Here is a 225-nt window from a genome sequence, read left to right as displayed (position 1 = left end):
AGACTTTCTAGAGGTGAATAAAAATGAATACACAACATACTCAGACTTATGGGACATAGTAAAGTCTGTTTTAAGAAGCAAATTCATGGTACTAAGTGGCAACTTAAAAAAGTTGGAGCAGGCCTAGCAAACACAGAAGTGGATGCTCACAGTCAGCTATTGGATGTATCACAGGGCTCCCAATGGAGGAGCTAGAGAAAGTACCCAAGGAGTTAAAGGGATCTG

The sequence above is a fragment of the Mus caroli genome, chromosome X (assembly GCF_900094665.2).
Source record: "Mus caroli chromosome X, CAROLI_EIJ_v1.1, whole genome shotgun sequence".
NCBI classification, from domain to species: Eukaryota; Metazoa; Chordata; class Mammalia; order Rodentia; family Muridae; genus Mus; species Mus caroli.
This window is presented reverse-complemented; position numbering follows the sequence as displayed.